A 17,172-nucleotide genomic window follows, 5' to 3' on the forward strand; every position below is an offset into this window, starting at 1 on the left:
TATTTCCTTTAATATAGAAAGGTCTTTCTCAAATTGTTGAAAACATCAACAGACCAGGGGCCAGCCCCATGGCACAGCGGTTTAGTTCGCACATTCCACTTCAGTGGCACAGGGTTCGCCAGTTCAAATCCTAGGTGTGGACCTACACACTGCTTGTCAAGCCATGCTATGGCAGGTGTCCCACATATAAAGTAGAGGAAGATGAGCACAGATGTTAGCTCAGGGCCAGGCTTCCTCAGCAAAAAGAGGAGGATTGGCAGTAGATGTTAGCTCAGGGCTAATCTTCCTCAAAAAAGAAAAAAAAAGATCAAGAAACCGATAGAAAAGTTTACACAAGATCTGAACAAACAGTTCACAGAAAAAAAGTGGTAAACTAACATAGTTAAAGACGTTCAACTCAAAATTAAACCCAAGACAAAGTTAGACACCTATGGAATTGACATTCTCTAGGATTTATTCTTTCACTCTCCAATTTTCACCCTCTCTTCACTTTCACGGTGGACACAACCACATCCAGGACTTCAATTAACACCTATATGCCAGTCAAATATTCATCACAGACTGTCTCTTAAGTTCCAGACCCCTATCCCTCCCCTCCCCATATCTTAAGTCACCAAGTCCTGCAGTTGTACTTCCTTCATGTCTCCTTAAACTAGTGTCTTCCCAATAGAAGATAGCAATCCTTTAGTTGGCCATGAAATCAGTTTAATAGATTAGGAATAGCATTTTAAAAAGAAAATATTACTAAGTGGAAGAAGCCAATCTGAAAAGGCTACATATTGTATAATTCCAACTATAAGACCTTCTGAAAAGGGCAAAACTATGGATTCAGTGAAAAGATCAGCGTTTGCCAGGGATTAGGGATGGGGAAGGATGAATAGGTGGAGCACTGGGGATTTTTAGGACAGTGACACCATTCTGCCTGATGCTGTATCGTGGACACAAGTGATTACAGATTTTTTTACACCCAGAGAATGTGTAACACAAAGAATGAACCCTAGGGGCTGGCCCTGTGGCTGAGTGGTTAAGTTCGCGCGCTCCGTTGCTGGCGGCCCAGTGTTTCGTTGGTTCAAATCCTGGGCGCGGACATGGCACTGCTCATCAAACCACGCTGAGGCAGCGTCCCACATACCACAACTAGAAGAACCCACAAAGAAGAATATACAACTATGTACCGGGGGCTTTGGGGAGAAAAAGGAAAAAATAAAAATATCTTAAAAAAAAAAAGAATGAACCCTAATGTACACTATGGACTTTGATTGACTAAAAAAAAAAAAATAGAGTAGTGTTATTGTGTATCTCCCAAAAATTCATTTCTTGAAGTCCTGTATTTAGAGATAAAGCCATTAATGAGATAATTAGGGTAAAATGAAGTCTCACGAGTAGGCCCTAGCCAATATGACTGGTATCCTTATAAGAAAAGATTAAGACACATACATGCAAGGAGGTAAGACTTTGCAAAGAGCTAGAGCTAGGGAGAAGACAGCTATCTACAAGCTGATGAGAGAGGCTTGGAACAGACCCTTCCCCTCATGGCCGTCAGAAGAAACCAAGTCTGCCAACACCTTGATCTCAGACTTCTAGCCTCCAGAATTGTGAGAAAATTAATTTCCTTCATTTAAGCCACCCAGTCTACAGCATTGTTATGGCAGCGCTAGCAAACTAGCATAGCATGGCATGGCATGGCATAAGATAGAGAATAGAGTGCATCTCAGGCAGTAGGAGTAAGCACTGTTTAGTAAAATGTTAGTTTCAGGCATGGGGTGTGTGTGCCCATGTGTGTACTGAGTCACGTATGTGTATTTCCTAATATAGATCATAATTAGAAAAGATTAGAAAATACTGATCTAGACTATCCACTTCTCTATTGCCATTACCTTAGTTCTGGCCTTCATGATTTTTTACTGGGATTACTTCAAAAGTTTCCTACATGATCTCTGTGTCTCTTCCTTTATTGTACAAATACTTATGGAGGAATTACTATGTGCCAGATGCGGGTCAAAGACCTAGAGATAGAGTGGTAAATGTACAGACTGAGTCCCTGCTTTCATTCACTCATTGTCTAATGCCTCCAGTGCCATTCTTGGTCCCTCCTATCCATTCCATGGCCCTGAGAGTAATCTGTCTAAAACACATATTTGATCACTCTGCTCCACTCAAGGCCCACCATTGAGTCTCATGGTCATTGAGTCTTGCAAAAACTGCAAACTCTCCTAGCTCATCAGAGAGCTTTCATGATGTGGTGCCTGCCTGTAACTCTGGGCTCATCTTTTACGGCTCTCACCTGTACCCTATGCTCTAGATTAATGTACTAGATGCATTATACAATACATATAGATAATGTATTAAATGATGTACACTACACCTCCCCAAATATGATGTGGTCTCTCAGACTTATGCTTTTGCACAAGCTCCAGTCTCTGGCCTCCTCCCTGCACTCATTCACTGGATAACTCCCAGTTATACTTCAGCTCAGCTAGAACTTTCCATCCCCCAAGCCCTTGCTTCCTACTTCTAGCCCCTTCTTCATCTTCTTCAAAAAGCCTCCACTGACCATCCTACTCTAAATTAGCAGCCTGACCACATCACACTAATTGTCTATTCTTTTACCTATCTCTTTTGTTAGTTTTGTGAATTCATTGAGAGTAATAATTTGTTTCTTTTCTTGCTTTTCCACACATTAGCATATTTCCTGGTACATAAATGAATGGATAAATAGAGGATAGATGGATGGATGGACACAGCCATTTATATGGGAATCTTTTCAGTCACTAATGAAATTATTCATCAAAATTTTTTCAGCACTGAACATAATGTATAATGAAAACATGCTTTGCTAGTGACATACAGGGAAGAGACAAAAATTGTGGGAAAGTATAAATTGCAGTAATTGAAATAAGATATTTCACTAGACTGTATTATGACATATCCTGCTTTTTGTAAAATATTTTACTTAAAAATTCCTATTAACGATAATTGAAGCTGATTTAAATATTTTAATGATATCTAAGAGTGAACCTACTTGCTCTCCTGATCCCAAATAATGCAGATAGGAGATTTTGTTGAGGACTTTTCCTCCAAGTGCCTAAATAACCTGTTGTTTCTTAAATATAACAATAAATTACTAATGTGAATAATGGAGAAGAAATTACAAAAAAAAACTTCCAACTTGGTAAAATATCGTATACATGTTATATGTTGTAAATGTGAACTTAACAATAAAATGTAATCTGCCTGGGCAGGATTTTGATTATCAGCTAGCTGAAGGTTTCTGTTTATCTGTCTGTTGTCTTCTAAAGACTATATTCTGAAGATCATTAAAGTGGAAGAAAGAGTCCAAGTGCTGGTGTCAAATTTTGCTTCGGTGGCAGTCCTTTCTGATAAATCTATGCCTTCCAGATAGCCACGCTTTTATACAGCGCTCATCTTACATTATTCAGCAGTGCTAAGAAAAAAAAGAGGAAAGGAAAGGAAAAAAGAACGAAGGAATAAAAATTGTGAATGTTCTAACCCAGCTGCCCCTTTCTGAAACCCGAACAAATTTGTAGAGTTTTGCAACATTTATTCTTTGGAGAACACCAAAATGTCTTAGCCCTGTTTTCGGAATGGAACATGTGATGATCATTGTATATGTCATTTAAGCACCTACTAGACAGAGGAAGTGAACCTGTAGTAGCACAAGCCACATCATCTCATGATTTCCCGCAATTTATTAATTTTATTGATGATTGCTGTGTAACACATTTCACCGTCTCCCTCTCTCAGAACACCAGGAAATATCTTAAATACAGAACTTGATGTCAAGTTAGGAAAAGATAGCAGTACCTGAATGGGATCTACTGAGGTAGTCCATAGAGATCAGCCTTCCTGGACAGAGAGCAGAGTGGAGAAGGATAGAAAGTGGATCTGGCGGGCAAACAGGAAATATCTGGTACATAATTAAAGTAAGAAAACATGTCATATAATTCATATAACAAATGTCAGGTGTGAAGATTACAATGGACACTGAGTATCCATGGGAGACCTGGGCATGCCAAACCTCCATCCTACTCAAAAATACTGACACCATCTACGAATGCATGCAGCTTTGGACACACTCACTTTTATATTCTACTTCCCAGCCCTTCCTCGACCTTCAACGCACAGTGAATCTTGAGCCAAATTTCCCTCTAAACCCAACCTCTCACTGCTGACTACATTTAAGAGTATATTGGTCTATTATTTCTTAGCATCCTTCTTCCTGTGGACAAGTCTTGGGAGTAGCTACTGCAAATGGAGTCTCTCCTCCTAAATCATTCCCAAACAGAAGCAAAAGTGCCATAGGAACCACTCTTATCCCTCTCGGGGAAGGAGCTCTTCACATAAGCCTTTGGCTGACAATACTATTTTCTTTCTTTGCATTACTCTTTCAGTTTTCTTCTCCTTTTTATCAATTACTTCCCATCTCACTTGGTCCTCCACAGTAATCTCACTATAGCAATCCCTCTATTACAGTGTTATTTGTTTATATAATATCTCTAATCCTCAAAACAGCATTCCAAGGTAAGTATTATTATCCCTCATTTTGCTAATGAGGAAATCAGGATTTAGAGAAGTAAACCAGCTCTCCCAAGAGTAGATTATTTCAGGGGTCAAGACGTGCAGGCGCCTCCCATTTGTTGAGACTCCTAGTATATTTTTAAAATATAAGTGGTTAGAATGTTGCGTGATAGAGGAAGCTTTTTAAATGCATATTATTAAGTGAAAGAAGCCAATCTGAAAAGGCTACATACTGTACGATTTCAACTATATGACGTTCTAGAAAACGCAAAACTATGGAAACAGTGAAAGATCAGTGGTTGCCAGGGATAGGGTGGTGGGAGGAAGGAATGAATAGGGGATTTTTAGGGCCGTGAAATTCTTCTGTATGATACTACAATGGTGTATACATGCCATTATACATTTCTCCACACCTATAGAAAATACAACACCAAGAATGAACCCTAATGTAAACTATAGGTTTTGGATGATGATGATGTGTCAATGTAGGTTCAGTAGTTGTTATAAATGTACCACTCTGGCGTGGGATGTTGATAGAAGGCGAGGCTGTGTGTGGGGCACAGGGATATATTCTCCACTCAATTTTGCCATGAATCTAAAACTGCTCTTAAAAATAAACTCTGTATTTTGAAAAGAAAGGAAGGAAGATTTATAGGTCCTGACATGAACAAGTGGCTGACACTTGTGACACGTGTGAGAGTCTAATTTTTTTGTTGTTAGTGCTGTTGAGTCGATTCTGATATCTAGCAACCCTGTGCACAGCAGAGCAGAACCCTGCCTTGTCTATTTGGGCCATCCTCTCACCTTCCAGCGCTGTATCAGACAATGCTCTGCTGCTATTCTTAGGGTTTTCATGGCCAGTTTTTTTGGAAGTGGGCGGCCAGATACGTCTTCTTACTCTTTCTTAGTCTGGAAGCTCCCCTGAAACCTGTCCACCATAGGTGACCTTGCTGGTATTTGAAATACTGGTGGCATAGCTTTCAGCATCATAGCAACATGCAGCCGCCACATTAGGACATCCGACAGATGGGTGTGGTTCTCTGACCAGGAAACGAACCCTGGCCACAGAGATGAAAACATCAAATCTTAATCACTAGACCACCAGGGCTGGCAGCAGTCTAATGTCTATGTTTAATATATTATTGTTTTATACAATAAAACAATATAGTTCAATTGTGATTGCTACAAAATAATTTTAGGAATTACAAAATTATCAATTTATACTATAAATGTACCATAAAGGGTGTTATATATGGTGTGGTCTTAGTTTTGAAGTCTTAAAATTAAAGTTTTATGATAGGCCACACACAACGAGCACTTATTTCTCATGTAGCTACAGGTCTGCTGGGCAGCTTTGCTGATTTCAGCAGGGCTCAGCTGGGCAGTTCTAAGCTGCCGTTGGATCTAGGTCTGTTCCATGCGTCTTTCATCCTCTTTGGACTAGTAGGCTAGCTGGGTTATGCTCTACCCATGGCACGGGCAGAGGCACAAGAGCACCAACAGAAACACAAAAAACTTAAGCCTCGGATTAGTCCTGGCAACATGGTTACTTCTGTCTGCATTTTATTAACCAAAAGAGTCACATGTTCAGACCCAAGGTTAAGGGGCAGGAAAGTTCACTCTATATTTAGTGGGAAGGTTTGAAAAATTACTGTGAAAGTCAAGGATAGAGGAAGGAGTGAACTATTTGAGTCCATTTATTCAACCTGCCACAAATGCCTGCTGCTTCGTTCAATCCAGTGTGTCTGTGTGACAGTGTGTATAAACTAGTTTAGAGATAAAAGTAGCAACAAAAGTCTAAATGGAGGCATGTAGCAGTCTCTGGCAGTGTCCCACCCATATCCTCACTACACTCAACTTTGAAGACTTGAGGGTTCCCTTTATTTTATATTTTTTTTGTGTGTGAGGAAGATTGGCCCTGAGCTAACATCTGTTGCCAATCTTCCTCTTTTTGCTTGGGGAAGATTGCCACTGAGCTAACATCTGTGCCAATCCTCCTCTATTTTATGGGGAATGCCACCACAGTGTGGCTTAGCAAGTGGTGCTAGGTTCGTGCCTGGGGTCCAAGCCTCTGAACCCCTGACCCCGAAGTAGGGCACGTGAACTTAACCACTAGGCCACCCTGCAGCCTCTTGTGGACTTCCTTTAAATGGAGGAGTCAGCAGGATGAGCAAGACATGCCCAGGAATTAACGTAACTGGAAAGAGCCCTTGAGAGGTGCGAGGCACTGAAATGTGTTTTACACAGTTTCCCAGAATCTTCCCTAGGATTAAGCCCTAGTTGCCTGCAGTGGTGATCTGTTCATTAAAGCATCTTGTATTGCCTTTTTTTCCTTTCCTGTCTTACTTTCCTCACTCCCCTAGCTGGGCTTGTCAGGACCACCACACAAATAAATTTCTTGTGCTCAAATCCTTGAAGGAGTTTCTTGATAAAATTCTGATCTAGACTCGGAAGCTTTAATAGTTTTGGGTTTCCTCCCACTTGCTAAGAATAGCCATGGTAAATCATATCAACCAACCCTTTAGCGCAATTTCATTCCATGGATCAACTCAAGAGATAAGATGTTCACCTTGAATTATTGACTGAGTCTGACTAGGGTGACCCATGCTTCTTGTTTGCCCAGGACTGGGGGTTTCCTGGGATTTGGGTCTTGCAGTGCTAAAACTGGAACAGTCCAAGGCAAAACAGGATGATTGGTCAGCCTAATCTGACCTTGACAAATGAGAGTCAATAATACGGCAGATATGCTCATTTTCTCCATTTTCAAGTCTGATTATTGATTATTGCACAAAATCTTAGATTCTTCCTGATGAAAGAAACTTAGGTGTCACCTAATACAAACTTCCAGAAAATGCATAAAAAGAAAATAGATTTGTGAAGCAGCAAACACTCTAATCTCTGTTTGGATATCTTCAGTGATGGGGAGTTTAGAGCCATTCCCATTACATTTTCGTAACTTGAATTACAATCTATCTCCTCATAACCTAAAGTAATTGGCCCTACTTACCTGGCACTGTACTGAATAAGTGTAATCTCTAGTTCACATTCACAGGCAAGATTGGGTCTTCAAATATTTGAAGACAATGGTTCTTCCTCTATCAGTATTCCCTTATCCAGTGAAACTCCTGCAGTTCTCCCATGGTGTGATATCTAGATATTTTTTCCTATCCTGGACATCTTCCTCTTGATTTATGCTCATTTACCAATGACACTCTTAAACTGAATATGGTACTCGAGACATAGTCTGACCTATACAGAATTCAATGTTATTAATACCTTGTATGTTCTGTATTTGTTACTTCTGTTAATGAAACCAAAGATTGCATTAGATTTCTGAGCAACTCTGTCTCTCATAAGTTCATAGTAAACTTGCAGTCAATTAAAATTTCTGGGATTGTTTTTCTACATAAATCATCATTAATCTAAGACTCCTGCATTGTATACTTGTAGAGTTGGGGCTTTTAAATGTAATTGCTAGACTTAAATTTCATCTGGTTGTTCTCAGCACCTTCTTCCAACTTACTGGAAATTTTTGAGTATCAGCCAATACATTCTTTACACATTGTGTGTATGTGTGTGTTTAATAATCATGTGCATATATGAAAAACAATTTTTTTGGCTTCTTTCAAGTCTTTGGTGAGGACCTGGCTAAGAACACAGCCATGGGGTTGGCCTCTACTATAGTAACTCCAAGATGACGTTGATCTGGTAACACACTTTAGATTATCATTGTTTAATAAGCTACAAACTTACTTAATTGTGCTATTATTCAACTCAAATAGTTCCCTTTTCTCCACTAAGATATAATAAGAAACTGTGAAATGCTTTACTGAAATCCAGTTGTAGTAAATCTGAGGCAGCCTAGTGAACAAATATTCCACTCACACTAGCAAAAATAAAATCAGGTTAATTTGTCATAATTGATTTGAGCACAAGATGGTTAACTTAGTGTTTCCAAATTGCTGACAGATATTAATCTTTGAGATTTGGCAACAAGGAATCAGATTCCCAGGAATTCTCAGGAATTTCTAAAATCATAAGTTACTCCTAAAATACTTCAATATTATTCATACTCTTTACTCATTATTATGGATATCTAAAACATTGTTTACAAAGTAAGAAATATTATATTTAATAGAAGTTAGAGGGGCTGGCCCAGTGGCCAAGTGGTTAAGTTCACCCACTCCGCTTTGGCGGCCCAGGGTTTCACTGGTTTGGATCCTGGGCGTGGACATGGCATCACTCGTCAGGCCACGTTGAGGCGGCATCCCATATGCCACAACTAGAAGGACCCACAACTAAAATGCACAGCTATATACTGGTAGGATTTGGGGAGAAAAAGCAGAAGAAAAAAAAAGATTGGCAACAATTGTTAGCTCAGGTGCAATCTTAAAAGAAAATAGTAATTAGAAGGAGCCACAGTCTATAGCAAATATTCAAACACTGGAAAATACCAGCAAACACTATTGGGTAATGTTCAAGTAATAGAACATGTGATTTCCTAGCAAAGTCACCAGCACTACCCAAAATTGCTTGTTGAAATTGCCATTGTTAGGCTTTGTTTTGCTCCCAAAATATGACTTCTTGGAACACCACTCATAAGATTGTATACCATATAGTATGCATATAAACTTATTAATATTAATTTTATTTTTAAGAATGACAGCAGCAAACAGGACCACCAACACACAACAGGTAGAAGCATGATCCTGATCATGACTGCTTCACTCAGACATGACGTCCCAGTTTCAGACATGGTCCAGAGATAGACATATTGAAAACAGCAAGGTTCTCTTTGCTGTTTATCCCTCCTCATATATTTGAATACCGCTTAGCTATATTTGTTCTCTTTCCAGTTTGAAGCCTCTTCCTGACAGAGAAGGAAGCAAACAAGAGTATTGAATAGCATTTCTGTCCCTGTCATCCTGGATGCACCAAAAGCAGCCCCTGACGAATTATTTCTGTTGAGAATTGTTCTGGGTTGGCATCTTTCTTGGATGTTAGCATATTTTGAGCTCAGGGTATTCATAACATCTCCCTACAGTTTTCTGCCACAGTTTTACATTTACCCTTATTGGGGACACCTGCATCTACTTTCTACATGTGACCTTTAAAAATATCTGAATTTATCTATGAGCGTATTGGCTTCCTCCACCCCCATCACCTCCACCCCACCCCACCCCCACTCTACACAGACACCCCTTTTCTCCTCTTTGGGGTCCATGGTAAATGTGAAACTAAACTGTTTTTCTAGAAATAACATATTCAAAGTACCTGGAAGAGCAATTAGCTTGTATCAGGAACTCAATTATCACTGTTGTTGTTGTTATGTGTTTCTACCTCATTGTAGCTTTGGTTTATTCTGAATACTTGGCTATGGAATTATAGGTTGATTTTCCCTAAACTTTTTGAAGTACACCTTCAAGAAGGTCAGAATCAGGTCTGACCGAGTTCACTTTTCCCTTCTTTACCTACGAAGAACTTCTATCATATCGTGGTCACTTCCACCCCAAATTTTTGCTGTTTTTTCTTATTGGTTAAAATAAGCCCAGACCAGCAGTTTCTCTCAAGGTTTTCTTAATTATGAAATTCATTGTCAGCTAGGAAAATTAACGATGTGCCAACTCCTCTGTTTTTAATAGGAGACTTCCAGGAATGTCCAGACAGGAAATAAAAATCTGCCATACCTTTGTATCTTGCTTCTTTACCAGTTTTGTAATCTTTACCGTGAAATCCTCATTCTCATTCACATTCTCTATCTGACCAGGCATGCTTTAATCCACTCCACAAAAGTATCAGGTCTATTTTTCTCTTTATATCCTTCCCAACATCTCTCCACTATTCATTATACCTCTACCCTGTTAAAAATGGAGTGTCCCACACAAAGGGTTCTGGCCACTCAAAAATTCCAATAGGTGTTGAGGTAGCAGGGAGCAGGAGCTCCCCACACCACCAAGCAATTCTCCAGCACTAGCTGGTTGACCTACAGTTCAACTCAATGCTAACACTACCTGGAGATAGCACCAGCTTCCACAGGTTAAGGGTTCAGTCCCACAAGACCGCCCTCCACTTCAGATGCCAATCGCAAGCTCAGGTTGTCATCTGTGCTTCTGACAGAAAGGCTGTAAATTAGAGGTTGCCATGACTCCCTTCTTGGGTTTGATTAATTTGCTAAATCAGCTCAAAGAACTCAGAGAAACATTTTACTTACTAGATTACTGGTTTATCCTAGAAGGATGTAACTCAGGTACAGCCAGATGAAAAAGATGCATAGGGCAAGGTGTGAGGAAAGGGCACAGAGCTTTCATGCCCTCTCTGAGTATGCCACTCTCCCCAAATCTCCATGGATTCACCAACCGGGAACCTCTCTGAACCCTGAACTTTTGGGTTTTTATGAAGGTTTCATTACTTAGGCATGATTGATTAAGTCACTGGCCCTTGAAGATCAAACTCAGTTTCAAACCCTCTCACCTCCCTGGAAGGTGGGGGATGGCACTGAAAGTTTCAACCCTCTGATCACGTGGTTGGCTCCACCGGCAACCAGCCCCCATCCTTAGGTGCAAGTCCAAAAGTCACCTCATTAGCATAATAAAAGACATCTTTATATCCTCTTCAGTTAGGAAATTCCAAAAGATTTAGGATCTCTATGCCATAAGTGAGGACAAAGACCAAATATATATTTCTTATTATAAATTACAATATCATGTCCTACTATGCCCTTATTTGAATAGGACGTTACTTTCTATTGCCACATTATATTCCTAAATTTCTACCCATTAAGTCTTGGTGAAACATAAGAGTTTATATTCATCACTCGAAGATAAATTTTCTAATTTATTTTGTTACTGGCAAATTGAGATCATAATTTTCAGCCCTGATCATCCCTTATCACTAGCATGTCCTCCATCATTGTTCTGCCTACAGACATATGCTGGATTCCATAACAGCTAGAAGATAAAAATCTTCATTATTTCTAAGAATTTATTTCTCATGACTACGAATTTCAGTTTAATTTCACCTGAACAATCACTTCACCTGATATCCACAGTCTTTGCAATTTTCACAAATATGCACTTCATCGTTGCTAAATTATGGCTAAAAATCATCCATTCTTTGAGACAGAAATGTTGGGATATCATGAAAAATCAATCAAAGTCATAAAAGTCATGAAATTAATTGAAAGAAATGTTTAAAATAACTCTCTAGTTTTCTGTGATCTCAGTTTCCTGTTTGTAGAATTTTCAGGTACAGTATTGGAAACAGCATTTATCTTTGGTTACGTAATTGAGCCCCACATAAACTGAAAGTTGTTAGTAATTGGTGAGCTTTATTTATTTATTTTTGCCAATTTTTTCCATCATATCTTGGATATTTCTCCAGAAATTACCTACCAACTAAGTATGTTAAAGCTTCATACCTGGAAAATATCAATCCTCACATGTTATTCCTCCTGGTCTAAGGGACACAGCTTTATGTTTTTTCTAGTACTTAAGAGCATTCCTCATGATTTCATGGATATTCAGATCCCACTCCAGAAAGTCTGGTTTTTGCTCAGGATGCTACAAAGGATTTATCCTCAGGAGTTCATACACTATTTGTTTGAAACACTCTCCCTCTTGCCAACATGAACATGATAACTTTAAATCTCCAATCCCCACAGAAACATTTTTCTCTCCTTGTTTCCTTCTTAAACCACCCCTCCTATCTTGTTTAAAATGACTTCATCTTCCTCGATAAGCCGTAACATACACATATATTCTCGGAATCTTTACCTTCAACTTTGAACATGGAGACCAGTATACATTAAGGCTCCTATATTTGTTTCTGGCTTCAGGAAGAAAAATCTAGGCCAGTTGCTCTAAGTGGTCATTCCCTGTACCACTTATCTATGGCTATGCAATCACCTCAAAACTCGGTAGCACAAAATAATCATTTGTTAATTCTGATAGTTCTTTGTGTTTATTGGGCAATTCTGCTGCTGGTCTCACCTGGCTCATTCGTGGGGTTGCAGTCAGTGGGACGTGGAATGTCTGGAAGCAATCCACAGGCAATGAGTTACATTGTTTGTAGAATTTCAAAACTATAATAAAAATGACTAAAAGTCAGTCTTCTTTTAATTATCTCATAGCCCTTTATACCTTTATACCACATGCCAGTATTTCTAAATAGTGTCAGTGATAAACTATTCCTCCCAGGAAAAGAAAAAATTTGTCGGTTGTCATAGTCTTTTCGGTGTGCTATAACAATCTTCCACAGATTGGGTAACTCATAAACAATAGAAGTTCATTTCTCACAGTTCTAGAGGCTAGAAGTCTGAAGTCAGGGCACTAGCATAGTCAGGTTCTGGTGAGGATTTGCTCCCTAGTTCACAGATAGCTGTATTCTCACTATGTCCTCCCATAGCAGAAGGGACGAGGGAGCTTTCTAGGGTCCCTTTTATAAAGGCACTAATCCCATTCACAAGGGCTCCATCATCATGACCTATTGCCTCCCCAAAGCCCCACCTCCAAATATCATCATGTTGGGGGTTAGACTTTAATACACTAATTTCAGAGGGATAGTCTATAGCATTGATCTAATTTCTAAAAAATGCTGGAGTTCTTGAGTTTTAATAATGTATAAATAAGCTTCAAATTAGTATATTTTATTATTTATCCTTTAATAAACATTGTAGTCTACCTGGAAGTTAATTAGGAGAACTCACTACAGTTGGGGCCCCAGTCCACAGTATCAGCTACATATGTCTGTTTTAAGAATAATTTCATCATAACTGGGTACTGTTCAAGCTTCCCTTGCATGCAGTTTGTATCCCCAACCCTGTGGTGTTACATATCCTTGTGTTTAAGATTTGAAATTAACGATAGAATGACAGAAGAGAAGAAATTCAAGTTCTGATTCTTTATCTTTATAATCTTTGTCCTCTGACCACTTGGAGATTTTATTTATGTAAAAGTTTTTTAAAGGTGAGGCAAAGTGAGAATTGTCAGGTATTATATTTTTGTTAGTGAGCCAGCACTGATGGCCTAGCTGTTAAAGCTCTGCATGCTCTGCTTCGGCAGCCCAGGTTCGGTTCCCAGGTGCAGAACCACATCACTCTCGTCTGTCAGTAGCCGTGTTATCGTGGCGACTCACATAGAAGAACTAGAAGAACTTACAACTCTACACAACTATGGGCTTTTAGGGGGAAAAAGGAAGGGAAAAAAGAGGAAGATTGGCAACAGATGTTAGCTTAGGGTGAGTCTTGCCCTGCAAAAAAAGCACACTCTGTATGATTTAATTTTTAAAAAAATATTCTTATTGGTAAACACAATTTTTAGTTCATACACAAAATATTTTACTCAATTTGAATAATATCTTCGAAATTGATGTTTATTCATTACTTCACTTGCCAATTGTTTTAAAACTAAAAATTATATCAAGGAAATTATAATTATTATTTTTTATTATTGAAAATAATTTTGCCATAGAGAGGTGGGTGTTAAAAGAATCTACTTTGAGTGTCCGATACTTGAGTTACACCATTAGCTGGAAAATCCAAGACATACTCGCTCACGCATCTGGAGTTGGTGCCATCCGTCTGGATGCCGGGATCTTCTATGCAACTTTGCTCATCCTCCAGTAGGCTAGACCAGCTTCCTCACAAGATGATCTCAGCATAGCATTCCTAAAAGGTGTAAGTGGAGGCTGCAAGGTCTTTTAAGACCCAGCAACAGAAGTAATGTAAATTTCACTTTCCCTGCACTCTGCTAGTTACAGCAAATCATAAGACCAGCTCAGACTCAATGGATGGGCAAAAATCTTCACCTCTGGATAGGAGGACCTACAAGTTTTAATAGTATATACATAAGCTTCCCTCAGGCGTTTCTTTGTAGTGCAATTTAAAAACTAAGCAAATTGCTGTGGAAAACACTTATTTCCTCTTACTTAGAAACTATTAGGTTCCCAGTGTGGTAGGAGTTTCTGGAAATACTGCCTTTAAGTCCTTCTGGCTGCTCCCTTCCCTCCTTTGGGTAATTATTGCTAATTACCTCTAGGTGTTAGCAATTAATACCAATTGACCTCAGCTGTGCACCCTCAGGCTTTGGTATCCTACTACTCATATCCTTTAAAACCAAATATTTTAAAATCTCTTGTTTGCCCCCTTTGACCTCTTTTGTAGTTCTTTTCAGAGCTCAATTCTAAGCAGTTTGGTGGGGCAATTAGGGTCTGTCTGTAAGATCTCCCATGGGAGAGGATTATTTTTGAAGCAATTTAGTTTGTCAGTGACAGTAGGAGACAGAACAAGAACCTAATTAATAAGAATTTGATTTGTTTGTGGACCAAACCTGACCAAAGCTGAGAGGACAGCTTTTCTTCCTCTGATCTCTCATAGCCCTTTATTTCGACCCATTTGATGGCAAATTCACTTTTAACTTGTATTATGCTTACTTGTGCAATGGCAGTTCTCTCCTAGGAGATTTTGAATGCCCCGAGGGCAGAGTTCATGTTGCCCTCCGCCTTGTATCTTTCACAGCATCTTAGTCAGCTTGATAACATGGTTAGCCTAGTAAACATGTACTGATGAATGAATCAAACCTTTCTGTGTATGATCATTCCTGATACACCAAAAGAATTGAAAATTTAAGTGTTAGGTGTAACGCTTAACCCCCTACACCAGAGAGGTAAATTTCATGACATAAGATGAACTAACCAGGGGAAGCGATAATTAAATTTGTGGACTTTGATTCTGTATTTCTATTCTCAAGACTAATTTTCATCTGCTTAAATTTAGGATCCTCCAAGAAAGAAAAGCATTATTCCATGTTTCTTGAGGTGTAAAGGAAAAACCACAAAACACACACTTTCATTTCCTGAAGTTTCCAATAGAAGCAGGAGCATATACAACCCTTCCTCCACCGTCACCCTCTGGACCGTGGCAGTGCTCATCTTTGTTCTCTTAGCCTTGTCGCCTTTTCATTTCCTTCAGCTGTGCATGTCTTCCAGCCTTTTGTCTGCTGCCCAGAGAATGAGTATTATCTTAATGAATGAATGACCGCTTGAGGAAATGAAAGTGTACAATCAATCTTTTTACAAATCTGTCTAATGGTTATTTGCAAAGAAGTGAAAATACTGAGACACGTCTGGTTGTTAAGAACACAGTAAGAAAAAAAATATCCAAAGGATCCAAACTAGTGTTGTTCTGACCAAAGTGAATTAATTACACCATTCTGTATCGTTTCCTTTAAAATTTGCTTTATCAGTTTCACTTGTTGATATTACCTAAATCACTGATTCTCACACTTTAACTAACGTTAGAATCACCTGGAGGGCGTGTAAACTCAGACAGCCTGATCTACCCCCAGCGATTCTGATTCGGTAGGTCTGGGTCGGGGCTCCAAAATGAGCATTTTTGATAAACTCCCAGGTGATGTTGATCTTGCTGGTTCAGGGACCACACTTTGAGAACCTCTGACTTTACGCATGGATGGCTCCCCTTCATGCATAAATGGCATTCATAACTCCAACTCCACCTTAGAATATCTAATGTAATTCTGAATAATTCATCAGCTAATAAAATACTTAAGACCATAATCATTTATAGTTGAAAAGCATCTGTCATTAATAAATGCACAATTAAAAATAAATAAATGTAAATCACAAACAATTAAATAAGTCACACAATCAGAATCTAAAATTTTTTTAAAACCATAGGTCATTTCACTAATCAATATTTCAAAATGATTTACCAAATACAAATTAAGTACACTTCAATAAATAAAATTAAATTATGTCCTTTGAGCTAACCAAAATACCAGATAATGTTCCTATATCTAAGATGGTTTCATTTTGAGGGGAGAGGCAGAGAAAGTGTCAGGATCTCTGACAGGGGAATATCTAGGCCAGCAATGTCCACAAATAAGGTCTTTCAGGGAAGGTCCTAGGAAAAGACAGGAACATAATGTGAAGGAAAAAGAGAAAAAAGGAGTAAGTTGCTAGGTTATGGCTTTTGCTCATGGTAAAGAGAAATATTCAAAAGAGATGGCACTCGATGATGGTACAGAAAGTACAGGCCACCCGTCCATAGTCCTCAAACCCACATCTACACCCTTGCCCCTCTGCAGCTTCCAGATTAGACATACACCCAGTGACCCCCTCAATCCCGTATTCTGTAAACTGCTATCTAACTTGTAGTCCCACTTTCTATCACAGTACACTCTTTATTGTTTATTGAGTGTTTATTCACGTTTATTGAATGAGTAAATGAATGAATATGTAACAGCAATAAAGAAAGGTTATAAATCTAGAAGAGGAGGGTAAACTTCTTTTTGCTGTGGAGTAGAACAGGTGATGTTTTGGCTAAAGATGCTCTCTTTACCTTTGTAGAGTTAGAGGGAGGTGACCATAGGCAGATCTGCTGTGTACAGCTGTACAGGGTATGCACTATAATACTCCGGAGGCACCATTCATGTAAATTACAATGTAAATGGGAACGCCAAAACTCGTGGGGAGTACCACCTGCCTAATTGGACACAGTGGCCTTGTGGAGCAGCAAAGATGAGTAAGAGTTAGATGCTGAGGGCTGAGTCTAGGCTACAGAGGAACTCTATAGCGTGGGGATTAGGAATTAAGACTTTGGGGTAAGACACATTCTAC

General features: G+C 39.1%; 1 protein-coding gene across 4 annotated transcripts in view; it reads right to left on the bottom strand.

Moving 5' to 3' along the window:
• LOC106825075 (heterogeneous nuclear ribonucleoprotein A1-like) overlaps positions 1-17,172 on the bottom strand; it is a 202,700-nt gene that overhangs the window by 145,016 nt on the left and 40,512 nt on the right. Inside the window, exon 3 of one of the 4 annotated variants that reach the window (XR_011502801.1) lies at positions 13,948-14,203. The exons of the other annotated variants lie outside the window; for them this stretch is intronic. The gene's annotated coding sequence lies outside the window, so the exon portion shown is untranslated. Of the gene's footprint in view, positions 1-13,947; positions 14,204-17,172 lie in introns of those variants that run through there. 4 annotated transcript variants of the gene reach the window in all.

This window comes from Equus asinus, chromosome 4 (assembly GCF_041296235.1).
Source record: "Equus asinus isolate D_3611 breed Donkey chromosome 4, EquAss-T2T_v2, whole genome shotgun sequence".
Classification (NCBI taxonomy): domain Eukaryota; kingdom Metazoa; phylum Chordata; class Mammalia; order Perissodactyla; family Equidae; genus Equus; species Equus asinus.